Source organism: Pan paniscus, chromosome 6, assembly GCF_029289425.2.
Source record: "Pan paniscus chromosome 6, NHGRI_mPanPan1-v2.0_pri, whole genome shotgun sequence".
Taxonomy (NCBI): Eukaryota; Metazoa; Chordata; class Mammalia; order Primates; family Hominidae; genus Pan; species Pan paniscus.
Window position 1 is genome coordinate 88785150 of NC_073255.2, and position 18833 is coordinate 88803982.

The following is an 18833-nucleotide window of genomic DNA, read 5'->3' on the forward strand; positions in this document are numbered from 1 at the left end:
AACCCTTATGAATCTGAATGCAAAAGAAACAGCTAAATGTTATATAATTGTTGTGTTTAAAAACCAGATTATAAAACTATCTGTATTATATGATTACGGTTTTATAAAAACAAAACAACGGCCTAAATGTGTATAGTATAAAGGCTGGAAGAGTCAGCACTTTCATGTTCTCAGCGGTTATCCTTGGATGTGAGATCTCATGCACTTTTTGCTCTCTTCTTTGTGCCTTTCCATTTTGTATGTGTATTTTTTACAATCTAAAAAGTTACTTAAACATATGCAGCTAAAAACTTTTTTTACTCGTAAAGCATTTGGTGCTAATTTTAACTGTTCTGTTTTTAGACAGAGTCTTCTCACTCTGTCGGCCAGGCTGGAGTGCAGTGGTGTGATCTTGGCTCACTGCAACCTCTACCTCCTGGGTTCAAGTGATTCTCCTGCCTCAGTCTCCCAAGTAGCTGGGATTATAGGTATGTGTCACCATGACCAGCTAATTTTTGTATTTTTAGTAGAGATAGGGTTTCACCATGCTGGCCAGGCTGGTCTTGCACCCCTGACCTCAAGTGATCTGCCTGCCTCAGCCTCCCAAAGTGCTGGGATTACAGGCATGAGCCACCACGCGTGGCCTTTTTTTTAAAGCTTTTTTGTAAGTCAGCTAGCAAGAACGCAGGAAGAAATACTCAAATCTCCCTTACCCAGCTTGGGGCTATGTCAGGTTTTATAAGCATAGGGTAATGAGTTGTGATTTGATTGGATCTTGCAATAAAGTAATGCTGGGAGGTGTGATCTGACTGGATCCTGCCATGGGGTGACAGCAAAACTCAATCTGATTGGATCCTGGCTCCTGCCATGGAGTGTCCAGTTCTTAAATCAGTCTCAGCTCTTCAGGCCGAGCTTTTAGTTTCCACTCCGTGGTTGCATGCTTGGTTACCCTGGGCATGCACAGGGTACATGCCCTTCAACCTGTGGGTCCATGGCAATTGAAAAACAACTGACAACCTCATTACATAAAAGTTGAACTGAGCCGGGTGCAGTGACTCACGCCTGTAATCCCAGCACTTTGGGAGGCCAAGGCAGGTGGAGGTCAGGACTTCAAGACCAGCCTGGCCAAAATGGTAAAACCCCGTCTCTACTAAACATATAAATATTAGCCAGGTGTGGTGGTGCACCCTTATAATCCCAGCTATCTGGAGGCTGAGGCAGCAGAATCACTTGAACCTAGGAGGTGGAGGTTGCAGTGAGCTGAGTTCATACCATTGCACTCCAGCCTGGGTGACAAGAGTGAAACTCCGTCAAAAAAAAAAAAAAAAAAGTTGAACCAGATTTGGTCTGATGCAGTTACAGATCTACAAACCTCACCCCCACCCTCCTGCCAACACCTTCCACTCCTCATTCTTGAGGGATTAGGGATGGAGGTCACGCTTCTGCTTCGACTTCATGCTGAGCAGGGCACTGAGTCCCCTAAAGTGAAAGGAATGAAACTCTTGGGCTTCTGAGTTCAAATGAGTTCTGGGGTCACCCGGAGTAGCTTGAAAGGCTGGTATTGTTGTAATACAAGCTGAAGGTGGAAGTGTTGGAGCCTGGAGGACAAACAGCTCACCATCCATTTAAATAAATAGGACCAAAAAGTAACAGAACAGTGGCCACGAGGGGCCCCAACAGAGGAAGAAACCAGGTGAGGTGCGGTATAGTGGACTCGACTGCCTTCTAAATCTCAGTTGTTGGCCGGGTGCAGTGGCTCACGCCTGTAATTCCAGCAAAAGAAAAGCCGAGGCAGGGTGATCACGAGGTCAGGAGTTCAAGACCAGCCTGGCAAACATGGTGAAGCCCTGTCTCTACTAAAAATACAAAAATTAGCTAGGCATGGTGGCATGTGCTGTAGTCCCAGCTACTCGGGAGGCTGAGGCAGGAGAATCGCTTGAACCCGGGAGGCGGAGGTTGCAGTGAGCCGAGATTGTGCCACTGCACTCCAGCCTAGGTAACAGAGCAGGACTCCATCTCAGTCAATCAATCAATCAATCAATCTCAGCGGTTGAACTACCCTTGACATGGTTCAGCTCTGTATCCACACCCAAATCTCATGTCAAATTGTAATTCCCAGTGTTGTGGGAGGGAGCTGGTGGGAGGTGATTGGCTCATGGGGGCCGACTTCCCCCTTGCCGTTCTCGTGATATTGAGTGAGCGCTTGTGGGATCTGGTTGTTTAAAAGCGTGCAGCCCTCCCACTTCACTCTCTCTGTCTCTCCTGCTCCAACATGGCCAGACGTGCCTGCTTCCCCTTCGCCTTCTGCCATGATTGTCAGTTTCCTGAGGCCTCCCCAGCCATGCTTCCTGTACAGCCTGCAGAACTGTGAGTCAATTAAACCTCTTTTCTTCATAAATTACCCAGTTTCTCATAGTTCTTTATAGCAGTGTGAAAACAGACTAATGGCCCTTCTGGTTGAAGGAATGCAGCCATTCTGCTTGTTTGACTATGTCCTTTCTATTCATCTGTATTTCCTGGGAGGTGTTTATCCAAGTGCAATAGGAGGTATTGGTGACCGCACAGTCCCCTCAGTGTTCTGCTAGTAAATAGTTGAAGGTTGATCATTGATCTCCTGCGTTTTCAGTCTGGCATGGAAAAGCCCCCGTGCAACTGGTAAAGATATCAATAAGCACCAGGAGGTATCTAAATCCACCAGGAGCCATAGGCATCACGTCGACGTCCATTTACCAGTCTTCCCTGGCAAGATTCTTCTGAATTGTGCTGCCTTGACCAAAAGAGGTATGGGAGGGGCTGGGCGCAGTGGCTTGTGCCTGTAATCCCAACATTTTGGGAAACCAATTCAGGTGGATCATTAGAGGTCAGGGGTTGAAGACCATCCTGGCCAACATGGTGACATCCCATCTCTACTAAAAATACAATAAGTTAGCTGCGTTTGGTGTTGGGTGTCTGTAATCCCAGCTACTCGAGAGGCTGAGGCAGGATAATCGCTTGAACCTGGGAGGAGGAGGTTGCAGTGAGCTGAGATCGTGCCATTGCACTCCAGCGTGGGCAGCAAGAGTGAAACGTCGTCTCAAAAAATAAAACAAAAGTCTGGGCGTGATGGCTCACACCTGTAATCCCAGCACTTTGGGAGGCCAAGACGGGTGGATCACGAGGTCAGGAGTTCAAGACCAGCCTGGCCTAGATGGTGAAACCCTGTCTCTACTAAAAATACAAATATTAGCTGGGCATGGTGGCATGCACCTGTAATCTCAGCTACTCAGAAGTCTGATGCAGGAGAATTGCTAAAACCCAGGAGGGAGAGGTTACATTGAGCCGAGATTGCACCACTGCACTCTAGCCTGGGCGACAGAGCAAGACTCCGTCTCGAAAGAAAGAAAGAGAAAGGAAATTCCCCAGGGAAGTACCTCGGCTTATTTCATAAACAGGTACTGAAAGAAGCAGAGGCATGTGGAGGACTTCCCCAACTCATGCAGCTATTTGGGCCGTGGCACCTGAAATTTATTATTTCAGAGTCACCCCTTTGATGACCTTGGCAGTGAACTGCAGTCATCTGTTTAGGCCTCTCCATGGCCCACGTCAATGCCGGTATTTCTGTTTGTTGCACATTTGATTTCCTTGTTGTTGGCATTTAGAAGGTCCCCTGTTTCCCAGATCACACCATGGGCATGGACCACATAGATTGCATCTTGTGAGTCTGTAGAAATGGTCAAGGCCTTGTCCTCTCTTAGGTCCAGAGGTCAGGTTAATGCAGATTTTCCCGGCCATCTGTGCTGAAGTCCCTGTGGGGAGGCTCCTGGCTGGTTTCCTGTAGGTAGACAGCTACACGTCCTGCCCTTCATTGGCTTCTTTTCATGAAGCTCCTGCCATCTACAAAACATGTCTCCCTTCTTGAATCACATCTCTGTTATTGAAACTCTAGAAGTCGACCGGGCATGGTGGCTATGCCTATAATCCCAGCATTTTGGGACTGCAAGGCGGGTGGATCACCTGAGGTCAGGAGTTCAAGACCAGCCTGGCCAACATGGCGAAACCCCGTCTCTAATACAAATACAAAAATTAGCCAAGCATGGTGGCCACTGTACTCCAGCCTGGGAGACAGAGCAAGACTCCGTCTCAAAAAAAAAAAAAAGAGAAAGAAAGTATCATGCTTTTCTGCATTCTGTGAATTGTTTTAGTGAGTTATCGAACTTGAGGGCATGGTGGGAACCTCCAAATTTGCAGCCAGTTGGTGAGAAGTACATGTGGTCTGAGGACACCCAAGCCTGCAGGTGTGTCTAAAGCGAGGGCAGCCTAGTGGGGGCTGGTGGCCTTAACCTGTGGCATTTGAGGTAACATCCGGGAGTTGACATCAGAATTGCATCACATAGGCTGGGTGCGGTGGCTCACGCCTGTAATCCTAGCACTTTGGGAGGCCAAGGCGGGCAGATCACGAGGTCAGGAGATCGAGACCATCCTGGCTAACACAGTGAAACCCCGTCTCTACTGAAAATACAAAAAATTAGCCAGGCATGGTGGCGGGTGCCTGTAGTCCCAGCTACTCGGGAGGCTGAGGCAGGAGAATGGCGTGAACCCAGGAGGCGGAACTTGCATTGAGCCAAGATCACGCCACCGCACTCCAGCCTGGGTGACAGAGCGAGACTCCATCCCCCTTCCCCCCCAGAAAAAAAGATAAAAAACAGAATTGTGTCACACAGGCCAGATGCAGTGGCTCATGCTTATAATCCCAGCAATTTGAAAGGCAAGGTAACAGGATCGCTTGAGCTTGAGTCTGAGGCCGCAGTGAGCTATGACCACACCACTGCACCTCAGTCTGGGTGACAGCGCAAGACCCCAACTCCAAAAAGAAAAGAGAAAAATCACAAAGAATTGCATGGCAGAGTGCCTGTCTTTCACAGCTTTAACTGCTGCAGGAACTTTCTTTTTTTTTTTTTTTTTTTTGAGAGGGGGTGAGGAGACACAATCTCTGCTAGTGATTCTCCTGCCTCAGCCTCCCAAATAGCTGGGATTATAGGCGTGCACCACCACGCCTGCCTAATTTTTGTATTTTTAGTAGAGACAGGGTTTCTCCATGTTGGCCAGGCTGGTCTCAAACTCCTGCTGGGATCATGGACGTGAGCCACCACGCCCGGCCACCTTTAGAGTTTTTTTACCACCTGGTTTTCCTCTCTCAATATCTTTCTCTCATTTCCTGCCTTAAAACTCTAGCTTGGCATCTGGGCGCAGTAGCTCATGCCTGTAATCCCAGCACTTTGGGAGACCGAGGTGGGTGGATCACTTGAAGTCAGGAGTTCGAGACCAGCCTGGCCAACATGGTGAAACCTTGTCTCTACTATTTTTACAAAAGTTAGTCGGATGTACAGACGGGTGCCTGTAGTCCCAGCTACTTGGGAGGCTGAGGCAGGATAATTTGTTTGTACCCAGAGGTGAAAGTTGCAGGGAGCCGAGGTTGTGCCACTGCACTCCAGCCTGGGAGACAGAGCAAGACTCTGTCTCCAAAACAAACAAACAAACAAACAAAAAACCCTGTAGCTTGGGATCAGCCTTCTCTTCTATTGTTTTTCTTTAAAAAATAAAAATTAAAAATAGATGTAGATGCTATGTTGCTGAGGCTGGCCTCAAACTCCTGGCTTCAGGTGATCCTCCCGCCATGACCTGCAAAACTTCAGGGATTGTAGGTGTGAGCACTGCACCCAGCCTTATGGTTTTTTCTACATAAAAAACAGCACAGGATTATCTTCCAGAGCTAATAAATATGTTCAAATAACCACAACCCCATTAAGGAAAAATGTCACTGGGCAGCAAATAATCAATCCAGACCAATATGATCACAATTGCTGTGAAGGTGAGAAAAGTTCATTTTTATTATGTTTCCCCAAGAGACGCACTCTATTGTTCTCTTGAAAACACACAGCTCGTGTCCTCCTTTAGAACACACATCCTCTTTAACATACAAACATGCCAAAACAAGATAAAAAATTACATCTGAATTCTCACATTTCAAACATATATGAAATATCAAATAAAAATTTATTTTTACAAGAATTTAGGGGAACTACCACATAGCTATAAATGTAATATATATGTTAACTAAGTATCATAGATAAAAACCATGCTCCCTTCAGCAGCACGTGTAATAATAGATACAAAGATTGAAAGGTAAAAGATTTAGGATGAAAAGAATCCTCTCTTAAAAAGGAAAACAAAATTATATGTATGTGTATACAACAGTTATAACACCCATCACACAGCTTTATAGAAACAGCATCTATTCAAAAATACCAGTATTTCCAAAATATTTAAAATAATATTGAAAGTAATAATATTTAAATAAATAAATATATTTAATAAATATTTCAATAAATAAAATAATATTTAAATAATTCTATATCCATGTTTTTCAAAATAAACCAATAAAATAGATAGTATATATTAGACGTGTTAGTATATATATCTGAGACATGTTAAAAATCACAACTGAATTCTCACAATTCAGTCACAAACCTAAACAGCAAATAAAAATTTCTATCACCAGAATTATGTTTTTTTCTGGTGGGGAACTACCAATAGCTATAAATAGAAGAGATTATTATGGAAGTATCATAGATAAAAAGAGTGCTCACTTCAGGAGCACATATAATAATACAGAAACAAATTTAAAGATAATAAAATATTTAGGATAAAAAGAATTGTCTCTTAAAAATGAAAATTATCTTTATGTATATATAACAACTATAACTCTCATCAAAAAACTACAGGAACAGCATGTTTTCAAAAGTACAACAATTTCCAAACTATTTGAAATAAATCTATGAATAATTCAATGGCCAACATTTCCCAAACAAACCAATAAAATGCAGAGTGTGCATGAAGCTATCTGTTACAATCTGTGGCACTGATATTTCACAAAAGAATTCTGTGCCAATCTGAGCCCCTGCATTGTGCCTTCAAATGCTCCTGGACTGTGGCAATCAAGTCCGTAAGAAAGAGGACCTCCAGGTTCCGCCCCAGGGAGGTTGGAATTCAGCAATATAAAAAGGGTGGTGGTACCGCAGGAAAGGGTGGTACTGGAAACACTCCTGGTTTCTTACTTTTCTCCAAGGACTCCTAGAAGGACCCCACCCCCCTCCCCCCACCCCTGCTCCTAGGAGGACAACGTGATCACTGTATTCAGCTCCATCAAGAATGGTCCAGGTTCTTCTAGATGATGTGCACAAATGGTTCCTCTCCTCCTTCCTGATGTCTGCCATTAGCATTGGAATAAAGTTCCTGCTGAAAATCCACATCTCCCCTGGGTCCGGTGTTCTGGAAGTGAGAGAGACAATGTCACACTTCAAGGAGGCAACTCTCTAGACAGGAAGGTTATTCACGTCTCATGTCAAGTCTAGAGTTCAGAGCAATTGAGAAATGCAATTTTATCTGCTGCCTTTCATTCTATACCCTGCTTCTGAACCATCGTGTTCAACTGTGAAACTCACACTTTGGTGACCACGACTCCAAAACTCACTTAATACACCCAAGGTCAGCCCCAGTGATCTGCTTCATAGCAAGGACTTTGGGTGGGTCTGCCCAGGGAGTAGGGCACCCTCAGAGAATGTGGCTTTGGACTTCATCACAGCTGGGGCCTTTTGTGTCACTTAAGATCCAGACTTGTAACCATGCTAGATGTGTTTGTAATGTGACAACATCACGAACCACGAGTCCAGAAGCCTAATCCTTAATCCTACCTCCTCATGATGAAGTCTCATGCTCTGTGCTCAATGTGGTTAGCTGCACAAGAGGTAAACCAAAGCTTCACTGAACCCTCGACCCAAATCGGTAACTCAAGTGCGTCAATCATAATGAACCTCCCCAAACTCAGTATTTATGATTATTTTTGAGGCAGGGTCTCACTCTGTCGCCCAGACTGGAGTGCAGTGGCAGGATCAGGGCTCCGTGTGGCCCCGACCTTCCAGGCTCCAGCGATCCTCCCGCCTCAGCCTCCTGAGTAGTTGGGAGTAGAGATGCGTCCCACATCGCCTGGCTAATTTTTGTATTTTTGTGGAGAGGGGATCTCGCCACGTTGCCCAGGCTTGAAGCCGGATCAAGCAATTGGGTTCTTCGGATGTCCGAAATAGACCCCAATATTCTGCCTTTACCCCGGAGGATGCAGATGTACCTTCTCTCAGGCCGATGACCTCAGGCCTCCACGGTCCCTGGAGCTCTAGGCAAGGCGAGCGCGATCTCGCGCCCACACCCAGTGCTCTGGGTCATAAGCCTGGATCTGGAAAAACAAACGCCCTTTGAGAAGACGGGGACTCGCCAGGTTACCCCTCTCTCCCCTCATCCAGCCTCCAGCCCACCCAATTCCTCCCCACCTCCTCCACCTCCCCAGGCCCCACTCACCTCCTCCAACTCCTCCGGGGAAACCCAAGCCCTGCCGCTCATGGAACAGAAGAAGTGGAACCGACGTTTCTGGAACAGGACTATCTGAGAGCGGTTCTTCCTGGCCCTCGGGTTCATGCAACGGCGTAACTGGAACCGACGCTTACGGAGCAAGGGTATGCGAGAGCGGTTCTTCCTGGCCCTCGGGTTCATGGAACGGCCTAACTGGAACCAACGCTTACGGAGCAAGGGTATGCGAGAGCGGGTCTTCCCATACAGGAAGTGGAAGATGTTTTCTTTGGAGTCCTCATCGTCCTCCTCCATGTCATTGGCCAGGTAGCTGAGGACAGAAATCAGGTTGCTGCTCAGGGGCACCACCAGGAGAGGCCTCCGGCTGAGGTCAGCTTCCCAGAGAGGAAGGTAAGGGACCGTCCCTAGCTCAGGACTGGCACCCACCCTGCAGAGAGCCATGCCTTCCTCAGGAGGGCTCTGCTGGACAGAGACCGATCAAGGGCGTCTCCCACTCCTTCAGGATGGAGACAAAAACCCAACTGGTGGCTGAGAGTGGTGGCTTATGCCTGGAATCCCAGCACATTGGGAGGCCAAAGCAGGAGGATCACTTGAGGCCAGGAGTTTGAGACGGGCCTGGGCAACATAGCAAGACCCTCGTCTCTATTAAAAATAGAAGAAATATGCCAGACGCGGTGGCTCATGCCTGTAATCCCAGCACTTTAGAAGGCTGAAGCAGGTGGATCGCTTGAGACCAGGAGTTGGAGACCAGCCTGGTCAACACGGAGAAACCCCATCTCTACTAAAAATACAAAAATCAGCCTGGTGCGGTGGCACACCCGTTAGGCCTAGCTACTCAGGAGGCTGAAGCATAAGAATTGTGTGAACCCAGGAGGCGGAGGTTGCAGTGAGTTGAGATTGGGCCACTCCATTCCAGCCTGAGAGGCAAAGCAAGACTCTGTCTCAAGAAACAAACAAACAAACAAACAAACTGTCCAGGTGTGGTGGCACAGCCCTGTAGTCGGAGCTAATAAAGAAGCTGAGGTGGGAGGATCGCTTGAGCCCAGGATATGGAGGCTGCGGTGAGCTATGATCTCACCACTGCACTCCAGCTTGGGGGACAGGGCAAGTCTGTCTCAAAAAAATAAAAGCAATTGAATACATTGATATTTTGCCAGGACCCTGCCTTCTACAGGCATCTAGTCTAATGGGACTGGGAGTAATCAAGGCAGATGACCTAATCCCAGTGTCCAGGATGTAACTAGAGAGCTACGGGCATGCAGAAGTTGGAAGATGAGGGAAGGCATCACAGAGGCTGTGGGGTGAACTGACTTCAAGGAATGGGTCCTTCCCTTCAGAGCCACATGTGTGCGGGACACCCAGACAGAAAACACAAACACAAAGTCGAGTGGAGGGCATTTGGAAGGAGCAGTGAAGCCGAGCCAGGAAATACCAAGATGGCGAGCCAGTGTGCTTGTAGAGATTGTAGAGAGGGTAGAATTGACACTGTGGACCCTGGCCTCGATAGAGAAAGGCATCAGCTAAGGAAGTTGTTCAGGTGGGCAGTGAGGTTGTCGTGCTTTGGAAAGATGTTCAGGCTGCACTAGGAAGCCCCCTGGCTTGGGGAGAGACTCCAGGAGACCCCAGCGGGGAGCATTTGACAGTGGATTCGAGTGATGCGAGGGGGACCTGAACTGTGGCCTCTGTCATGGGAACCCAGAGGAGGTCGATGGCGTTTGTGGTTGATGTGGGAAGGAGAGAGAGAGAAGAACCAGAAACGTCTGCTTGCGGGAGGAAGCGGCATGTCCGCTCCTCCACTCCTTTTCTTTTCCCCTTAGGAGCGGTTTATGGTTCCTTTTGTTTTATTCTTTTATTTGTACACTGGCATTGGAGTTTGTTTTTTTGGCTTTTTTTTTTTTTTTTTGAGAAAAAGTCTCACTCTGTCACCCAGGCTGGAGTGCAGTGGCTCGACCTTAGCTTACTGCAACCTCCACCTCCTGGGTTCAAAGGGTTCTCTTGCCTCAGCCTCCCGAGTAGCTGGGATTACAGATGCACTCCACCATGCCCAGCTAATTTTTCTATTTTTAGTAGAGACGGGGTTTGGCCATGTTGGCCAGGCTGGTCTCGAACTGCTGACCTCAGGTGATCCGCCTGCCTCGGCCTCCCAAAGCGCTGGGATTACAGGCATATGCCACTGTGCCCAGCCTGAGTTTCTGTTTAGAAACAACAGTCTATGATAGTATAATCCTCTCTTTTTTGTACACAGAGTAAAGAGGACAAATAGGTGAAAGAATAAATGAAAGGCTGGAATCCCACTTCCCCCGCTGTCCCAGGGCATTGGATATTGACGGATAGGAGGCAGCAAACCACTCACAGAGCCAGGAAGAAATGAATGCGTTGGTATAGCCAGGAGGGGAAGCCGGCCTGGCTGAAATACGCTATGACCATAGCCAGGAGATACTGATGGAGAGAAAGGAACACAGAGAGGGGGAGGTCACATCTTGGAAGAGGAAGATTGTGGAGAGGGGGAATGAGGGTCTGGGGAGGGGCTGCCCATCAGAGAAGGGACCTCAGTGTTGGGGTGACTGTACTCATTTGGAAATTGCGGGATGGAGGGGTATTCGAAGGTCGGATGCAAACCCAAGAAGCCAGAGGAAGGGTTTTGGGTGATGCTCCCAGGATGGTGGGCTCCGATGGTATCTTTGGAGGGGGTGTGTCTAGGTCGGCTGGTGTCAGGAGGGTCATTTGTGTGCCAGGCAGAGAACTGTCCCAAAGAGCTGAGAGTAGAGGGGCCAGGAGCTTCAGGGCTGTGGCCAGACTGTGGCCCAGAGCTCAGATCCCAAAGGACCCATAGGAGAGGCAGGGGCCACTCATTCACTCTGCAAGAGACCAGCAGAATCCTGAGGGAGATGCTGACAAGTCATAAAAAGACCAAGAATAGCCGGGAGTGGCGGCTCAAGCCTGTGATCCCAGTACTTTGAGAGGTGGAGACAGGAGGATCATGTGAGCCCAACAGTTGGAGAACAACCTGGGCAACATAGTGAGACCCTGTTTCTACAAACATTTCAAAAATTAGTTGAGCATGGTGGCATGTGCCTACTCCGAGCTCCTCAGGAGGCTGAGGAAAGAAGATTGCTTGAGCCCAGGAATTAGAGGCTGCAGTGAGCTATGATCATGCCACTGCACTCCATCCTGGGGAGCAGAGCTAGACTCTGTCTCACAAAAAAAAAATTTGTGGGTGCCAAGACTCAAGACTGTGGGAGCTGGTCGGGCACAGTGGCTGACGTCTATAATCTCAGCACTTTGGGAGGCCAAGGCGGGTGGATCGCCTGAGGTCAGGTGTTCAGGACCAACCTGGCCAACATGGCAAAACCCCGTTTCTACTAAAAACACAAAAATTAGCCAGGCGTGGTGGTTCATGTCTGTAATCCCAGCTGCTTGGAGGCTGAGGCAGGAGAATCGCTTGAACCCGGGAGGCATCGGCGCAGTGAGTCAAGATCGAGACACTACCCTCCAGCCTGGGCAACAGAGCAAGACTCTGTCTCACAAAAAAAAAAAAGACTGTAGGAGCATCTGGTGGGAGGTGGTGGAGGGAGAACTGTGGGTTTGGAAGCTGCGCCGTCCCCCAGCCATGCGTTGGAACAGGAACAGTTACATGGAGAACAACCTTACCTTGTCCGACACCCTCAGATCTTTGTCCCAGGCCAGGAATCTTTTAATGACAGGATCCTCTGTGATTAGAGAGCAGATGTCAGTGTGAGAAGCAGGACAGGGTTTCTGTGGGAGCAGCAGGGCAGCGAGGAGAAGTGTGCCTCCCGGGGGGAAGTCTCAGGATTGTGGCCGCGGGTGAGGTGGATGGGAGAGGGGAGAATGACTTTCACTGGGCAAGGGAGAGAGGCTCCTGCTCTGAGACTCCCCTGAGAAGAGGCCGAAGGAGGCCCTGGGTGTGAGAATCTACAGGATGTAGAGCTGGGAATCAGCCAGGACCCCCTCCAGCAGACACGGAGGGACCACTGCAGAGTCATAAAGGAATTCCCATCTTTTCCTCATGAGACAGTCACATCAGGGTGTGACCATGGCCTTGGTATCCCCCACTATGGATGGAGACACTTAGGTTTAGAAAAGTCAGTAAGAGACATTAAATTTCAGAGGGCACAGCTGAAACCACTTTCTTTGTTTATTGATTTTGTTTTTCTTGGATTTTTATTTTTATTTATTTATTAATTTATTTTGAGACAGAGTCTTGCTCTGTGGGCCAGGCTGGAATGCAGTGGCCTGATCTTGGCTCGCTGCAACCTCTGCCTCCCGGGTTTAAGCGATTCTCCTGTCTCAGCCTCCCGAGTAGCTGGGATTACATGCATGAGCTACTGTGCCCAGCCTTGGTTTTTCTTTTGAGACAGGGTTTTGCTCTGTCACCCAGGCTGGAGTGCAGTGTTGTAGTCATAGCTCACTGCAGCCTCAAAGTCCTGAGTTCAAGCAATCATCTTGCCTCAGCCTCCCAACGTGCTGGGATCTCAGGCGGGAGCCACCGCGCCTGGCCCGAAACCAAGCTTTCTTATCCCAAGCGCTGACCTTTATCAAGTTGACCTAATCCTTTATCATCTCCTAAGTGTCCCTCATGAGTGATCACTTCACATTCCTCCCACATGGAGAGCTCACCCACTGGGGCATATTTTTCCCATTGGAAAAGTGTGGTTATTGGAAGTTTCCTGTTTTTGGAAAGAACAGGATTGGAGGTGCTCTCTGGGGTGTCTTCCTACCAAGCAGCCTGTTGAAGGCCTCGTGGTGCTCAGGGAGCACGAGCGACACTCGCCGTCACTTCAGCTTCATCTTGAGGCCACACAGCATCTCCGCCACCCAGATCTCCTCAGGCTCAGGGGCGAGCACCTTCCGTAGCTCCTCCTCCGACTCCTCAGATTCGTCCCACCACTCCATCTTCCTTTTCCAGCAAAAGGACCTATGCGGGGGGCTGGGATCTACCCCAGGGGCTGAGTAAAGAAACCAGGCCACGGTGTAATGCTTCTGCAGTTGATCACACTAGAGCCCGACCCAAAACCCCAAACCACTCTCCATCCTCCCCAGCCTCGCAGACTGCTGGCTTCTCCAAGCCATCTTTCCTTCTGTCTGTCTCCTCTGCTGAGCTCCATGTGCCGCTCCTTCTCCTCCCCATTCTCCCGTTTCTCTGTCCTCAGAACACTTCCTCATATCCTTCCCTGGTCCCTGGCTCTCTGAGTCCCTTTTTTTTTTTTTTTTTTTTTTTGTTGTTGTTGTTGTTGTTGAGAAACAGTCTTCCTTTGTGGTGTAGGCTGGAGTGTAGTGGTGCGATCTTGGCTCACTGCAACCTCTGCCTCCTGGGTTCCAGTGATTCTCCTGCCTAAGCCTCCCAAGTAGCTGGGATTACAGGTGCCCACCAGAACGCCCAGCTCATTTTTGTGCTTCTAGAAGAGACAGGGTTTCACCATGTTGGCCAGGCTGGTCTCCAGCTCCTGGCCTCAAGTGATCTGCCTGCCTGGCCTCCCAAAGTGCTGGGATTACAGGTGTGAGCCACTGCACCCTGCCTCAGTACCTCCATTCTTCCCACACACCCTCCTCACGTGCTCCTTCCTGACTTCTGGGCCCTTCCTTCCTTCTTTTTTTTTTTTTTTTTGAGACAGCGTCTTACTCTCTCACCCAGAATGGAATGCAGTGGCGCTAACTTGGCTCAAAGCAACCTCTTCCACCTGGGTTCAAGCGATTATCCTGTCTCAGCCTCCTGAGTAGCTGGGATAACAGGCATGCCTGGCTAATTTTTGTATTGTTAGTATAAATGAGGTTTCGCTATATTGGTCTGGTTGGTCTCGAACAACTGACCTCAAGTGATCCACCCATCTCAGCCTCCCAAAGTAGTGGGATTACAGGCATGAGCTACCACACGCGGCCTTCGTTTTTCTTTTGACACAGGGTTTTGCTCTGTCACCCAGGCTGGAGTGCAGTGGTGCAGTCATAGCTCACTGCAGCCTCAAAGTCCTGAGTTCAAGCAATCCTCTTGCCTCAGCCTCCCAACGTGCTAGGATCTCAGGCGTGAGCCACTGCACCTGGCCCGAAACCAAGCTTTCTCATCCCAAGCGCCAAACTTTATCAAGTCTAGCCTAGTCCTCTATCGTCTCCTAAGTGTCCCTCATGAGTGATCACTTCTGAGTCCTCCTGCGTGGAGAGCTCACCCACTGGGGGCGTATCTTTCCCATTGGAAAAGTGTGGTTATTGGAAGTTTCCTCTTTTTAGAAAGAACAGGATTGGAGGTGCTCTCTGGGGTGTCCTCCTACCAAGCTGACTGTTGAAGTCCTTGTGGTGCTCAGGGAGGAAGGGTGACACTTGCTGTTGCTTCAGCTTCATCGTGAGCCCACACATCGTCTCCACTACCCAGGTCTCCTCAGGCTCAGGGGCGAGCTCCTTCTCCGGCTCCTCCGCAGATTCATCTGACCACTCCCTCTTCCTTTTCCAGCCAAGGGACCTACATGGGGGGCTGGGATCTACCCCAGGGGCTGAGTAAAGAAACCAGGCCACCGTGTAATGCTTCTGCATCTGATCACCTTAGACCCCGACCCAAAACCCCAAACCACTCTCCATCCTCCCCAGACTTGCAGACTGCTTTCTTCTCTAAGCCATCTTTCTGAGTTTCTCCTCTGCTCAACCCCATGTGCCGCTCCTTCCCCTCCCCATTCTTCTCTCTCTCTGTCCTCCGAACACTGCTTCATGTCCTTCCCTGGTCCCTGGCTCTCTGAGTCCCTCCTTTTTTGTTTTGTTTTGTTTTGACACAGAATCTTGCTTTGTCACCCAGGCTGGCGTGTAGTGGTGCAATCTCAGCTCACCGCAACATCCATCTCCTGGATTCCATTTATTCTTCTGCCTCAGCCTCTCAGGTAGCTGGGATTACAGGTGCCTGCCATAATGCCCAGCTCAATTTTGTACTTTTAGTAGAGACAGGGTTTCACCATGTTGGCCAGGCTGGTCTCAAACTCCTGGCCTCAAGTGATCCGCCTGCCTTGGCCTCCCAAAGTTCTGGGATTACAGGTGTGAGCCACCGCACCCAGCCTGAATTTCTCCATTCTTCCCACACAGCCTCCTCAGGTTCTCCTTCCTGACCGCTGACCCTTCTTTTCTTTTCTTTTTTCTGGAGTGCAGTAGTGTGATCTCAGCTCACTGCAACCTCTTCCTCCCAGTCTCAAGTGATTCTCCTGTCTCAGCCTCCTGAGTAGCTGGGATTACAGGTGTGCACCACTACCACTTGGCTAATTTTTATACTTTTAGTAGAGATGAGGTTTCACCATATTGGCCAGGCTGGCCTTCAACTCCTGACCTCAGGTGATCCACCCACCTTGGCCTCCCAAAGTGCTGGGGTTACAGGCATGAGCCACCGCACCCGGCCCCCTTCCTTCGTCTTAGTCAATCCTATCCCACCTCTTCTTCCACCAGTCCCCTCACCTGATGGTCCCAACGCTTCATCATCCACCACCTCCTGGAGGGGGTACCCCGAGGTGCTCTGCTGGGGACTCTGCTCATTCTGGGGGTGCGGTTGATGGCTGGTCATGATCTTTGCCGTAATCTGTCCCCTCTTACGGAACCTAGTCTCCGTTCTGTCCATGGCCTTCTTCTGGACACTGCTCGGATCCAGAAGAGTATGTTATCAATTCTCAAGCCTAGGAGAAGTCAGGAGTGGAGAACAGCTCTGAGAAGATACTGTTGTCCAACTGATCTCCAGGCACCACGGAGTCCAGTCCCTCCAATCAGGAAGGTCGGAATCTCTGATGTCATGGCTCATGCCAACCTGGCAACCAGTTTGAAAAAAAACACTTGTAACTGCCATTCTGATCTCTTGTCCTGGAGATCCTGGGTGAATGGTATCTCCTGCCACTGTCCCAACCTCAGACCATTGTCCAAAAGCATCTTCAGGGACTCCACATCCCTCTGTTCCCTGTCCCAGCAGAGGCTTTGTCCTCTCCACTCAAAGCCTGAAGCATGTTGGGGTCTCTTCGTCTCTGTACATGCCCATTTCAGAGTCCAGTCTGGTGGGAGAGGGAACAGAGTGGGAAAGAAAACTAGGGTAAGCAGAAACGATGAAACCTTATAAGAGTGAGATTATCATGTACAAGAGTGAGATTATCATGTACAAGAGTGAGATTATCATGTACAAGAGTGAGATTATCATGTACAAGAGTGAGATTATCATGTACAAGAGATCCCAGGAATACTGACTTGATGAAAAAGTCACATGAGAGCACTCAGTTTGGCAGAGCTTTTCTGCCGAATGTTTACTCACATTCACTGTCCGAGATTCTGTACTGGGGGTACACACGTCCTCTGCCCTAAGGCAATTTTGAGTCCAAGAGACATTTTGAGGCCTAAAAATCATAGGAAACTGCCCCTGAGCTCACACGTATTTCCAATGGTGTCCCCAATTTCAGGGAATCCATGGATTACCTAAGCCAGACCCTCCAGTTCGGCTAAGAAACTCTAGTCTGTATATCAAGTTTTGTATCATATGTATTGCTCTGAACTCAGAAATTTCCCTTCCATTTATGGATTCTATGAATAAAATATCACATGTACAAAAAGACTAAGTCAAAAATTTCAGCTGTGCACAGTGGCTCATGCTTGTAATCCCAGCACTTTGGGTGGCCAAGGGAGGAAGATTGCCTGAGGCCAGCAGTTCAAGACCAGTATAGGCAACATAGCAAGAGCCCATCTCTAAAAAAACCAAACCAAACCAAATTACCCAGGTGTGGTGGCTGGCACCTGTGTTCCAACTACTTGGGAGACTCATGTGACAGGAAGATCACTTGAGCCCAGGAGTTAGAAGCTGCAGTGAGCCATGATCTTGCCCCTGCACTCCAGTCTGGGCAACACAGCAAGATATTGTGTCAAAAAAAATTTTTTTAATAAAAAATAAAAGAGTTACATGACATTCAGAGACCATCCAAAAAACCTGTGGGTTCCCGGCTGGGCTCAGTGGCTCATGCCTGTAATCCCAGCACTTTGGGAGGCCAAAGTGGGTGGATCACTTGAGGTCAGGAGTTTGAGACCAGCCTGGACAACATGGTGAAACCCCATCTCTACTAAAAATACAAAAAATTAGCCAGGCATGGTGTTGGATGCCTGTAATCGCAGCTACTCAGGAGAGGGCGCTGGAGAATCACTTGAACTCATAGTGCGCAGGTTGCAGGGAGCCAAGATTGCACCATTGTGCTCCAGCCTGGGCAACAAGAGCAAAACTCCATCTCAAAAAAAATAAAGAACCCGCGAGTGAGTTCCCACACGTTTTCCTAATGGGCTGCTGTTTTCCTAGGAGTCTCGCGCTCATAGAAAAGGCACAAACTGAAAGAGGAAGCAGATCCCATTGCTGTGGAAGTCCCATTGTTAGGAAGCTCTGCTTTTCTGGAGTTCAAATTCGCATTCATGACGCTTTAAACCGTCAGAGCTGGGTGGGTCCTCCTACAACAAAATAGTTTGCTCTCTCTCTCCTAGTTAACAGGCTTTCAAATATTAGAAGATCAATGTTCTGACCCCATTAAAATTTCTCTTTTGTGGAATGAAAAGCTCTGATTTAACTCATCTTCAAGCCTGGTTTGCATATTTCTCTCTCTTCCGGCCACCTTGTCTAGACACACTACAGTGAGGCCGTGCCCATCGTAAATGTTATTGATACATTGTCAAAAAATTGGCAAACCAGGTGCGGTGGCTCATGCCTGTAATCCTACCACTTTAAGAAGCAGAGGCAGACAGATCACCAGAGGTCAGAAGTTCGAGACCAGCCTGTCCAACATGTTTAAATCCGTCTCTACTAAAAATACAGAAAAAATGAGCTGGGCGTGGGGGTGTACATCTGTAATCCCAGCTACTTGGGAGGCTGAGGCAGGAGAATCGCTTGAACCTGGAAGGCGGAGGTTGCAGTGAGCCGAGATTGCATCACTGCAGTCCAGCCTGGGTGACAGAGCGAGACACCATCCCAAAAAAAAAAAAAAAAAAAAAAAAAAAAAAAAAAAAAAAAAAGGCTAAAATACTTTTCTTTTCTTTTTCTGGAGACAGAGTCTCACTCTGTCACCCAGGCTGGCACGTTTATGGCTCACTGCAGCCTCAAACTCCTGTGCTCAAGTGATCCTCCCACTTCAGCCTCCCAAGTAGCTGGGAGTATAGTCATATGCCACAATGCCCAGCGGATTTTTAAATTTTTAGTAGAGACAGGTTTCTCTATGTTGCCCAGGCTGGTCTTGAACTGGGCTCAAGTGATCCTCTTCTTTAACCTCCCAGTGTTGGGATTATAGGCATGAGCCACCACGGCTGGCCTAGAATACTTTTCTAAAGATAAATTTCTATTCTCTATTTGTTTATGTAATTCATGCAGGAAAGACAGTTTCTAAAATATTGAGTAGGCTTTTAAGCAGGAGGGTATTTTGTTTTGTTACCATCATGAGCTCATGGGTTTAAACAGATAGTAAATATTT

General features: G+C 48.4%; 1 protein-coding gene and 1 pseudogene across 1 annotated transcript in view; one reads left to right on the forward strand and one right to left on the reverse strand.

Annotated features, from left to right (window-relative positions):
* The first annotated feature begins 2335 nt into the window (after positions 1–2335).
* Positions 2336–18833, forward strand: part of LOC134730697 (putative postmeiotic segregation increased 2-like protein 3) — a 28134-nt gene continuing 11636 nt past the window's right edge. Inside the window, exon 1 of the mRNA XM_063605846.1 lies at positions 2336–2346. The gene's annotated coding sequence lies outside the window, so the exon portion shown is untranslated. The remainder of the gene's footprint in view (positions 2347–18833) is intronic.
* LOC117977793 (putative speedy protein E21) lies at positions 8035–18532 on the reverse strand (annotated as a pseudogene).